Consider the following 1520-nt stretch of genomic DNA (forward strand, 5'->3'; position numbering starts at 1 on the left):
GAAGGACACGAGGGGACACGAGGGACAAGAAGGACAAGAAGGACACGAGGGGACACAAGGGACACGAGGTGGGGAGGACAGGGGGACACATCTGGAGCTCCAGCTGAGCTCCCATCAGTGACCAAGAGGAGGGACAGCAGCACCGGGTGCAGCTCCTTCCCCTGGGGACATGAGGGACATGAGGGACACAAATGACATGAAGGACACAAGGGACAAGGACATGAGGTGACACGAGGGACAAGAAGGACACAAGGGACAAGAAGGACACAAAGGACACGAGGGACATGAAGGACATGAGGTGGGGAGGACAGGGGGACACGCCTGGAGCTCAAGCTGAGCTCCCATCAATGATAGAGAGGAGGGACAGCAGCACTGGGTGCAGCTCCTTCCCCTGGGGACACTGGGACACCATGAGGGACATGAGGGACACGAGTGACATGAAGGACACAAGGGACAAGGACATGAGGTGACACGAGGGACATGAAGGACATGAGGTGGGAAGGACAGGGGGACACGCCTGGAGCTCCAGTTGAGCTCCCATCAATGACCAAGAGGAGGGACAGCAGCACCGGGTGCAGCTCCTTCCCCTGGGGACACTGGGACACCATGAGGGACATGAGGGACACGAGGTGGGGAGGACAGGTGGACACACCTGGAGCTCCAGCTCAGCTCCCGAGTGTGTCTGAGCAATCCTGGCCTGTGCTGTCACTGGTACCTGCCCGTAGAAACACTGAATCCATTAGCTGTGACAGATTTATGGGACGAGCATGTGTTACCGGGATTATGAGGAGCACTTACATTCACGGGGAGATTTTATGATTCACTGGATCCTCTTGTGGAAACCTTAACTTTTACACCAGAGCTGCTCAGGTGTCCTGCTGGCAGGGTCAAGGGGCTGAGCAAGGTGGGAGCAGGGACGGTGGGTTTGGGGTGCAGGGCCTGCTGGGGAGCACTGGGGTGTGGGGCTGATGGGGACAGAGCTGGGGAGCCAGGAGTGACAGGGACTGGGGCCAGGAGTGGGGAGCAGGGCCAGGGTTGGGAAGCAGGGATGGAGAGCAGAATCAGGAATGGGGAGCAGGGTCAGGAATGGGGAGCAGGGATGCAGGGATGCAGGGATGCAGGGATGCAGGGATGCAGGGATGGGGAATGGGACCAGGCAGGGCTGGGGAGCAGAGCTGGTGGTGAATGGGAGTTGGTGGGGTTAAGGAGCAGGCCTGGAGGGTTGGGGAGCAGAGCTGATGGATGTGGGGAGCAGAACTGTTGGGGGCCAGAAGCAAGCAGGGTTGGGGAACAGAGCTGATGGGGAGCAGGGATGTTTGGGTTCAGGGCTGTTGGAATTCAGGGCTGTTTGGGTTCAGGGCTGTTGGAGTTCAGGGCTGTTGGGGTTCAGGGCTGTTGGAGTTCAGGGTTGTTGGAGTTCAGGGCTGTTGGGGTTTAGGGCTGTTGGAGTTCAGGGCTGTTGGGGTTCAGGGCTGTTGGAGTTCAGGGTTGTTGGGGTTTAGGGCTGTTGGAGTTCAGGG

At 58.9% G+C, this 1520-nt stretch overlaps 1 protein-coding gene across 4 annotated transcripts in view; it reads left to right on the forward strand.

The window, feature by feature from the left end:
- The window catches only part of PDE4B (phosphodiesterase 4B), a 165865-nt gene that overhangs the window by 134834 nt on the left and 29511 nt on the right, over positions 1-1520 (forward strand). The gene's annotated exons all lie outside the window — the stretch shown is intronic.

The sequence above is a fragment of the Parus major genome, chromosome 8 (genome assembly GCF_001522545.3).
Source record: "Parus major isolate Abel chromosome 8, Parus_major1.1, whole genome shotgun sequence".
NCBI lineage: Eukaryota > Metazoa > Chordata > Aves > Passeriformes > Paridae > Parus > Parus major.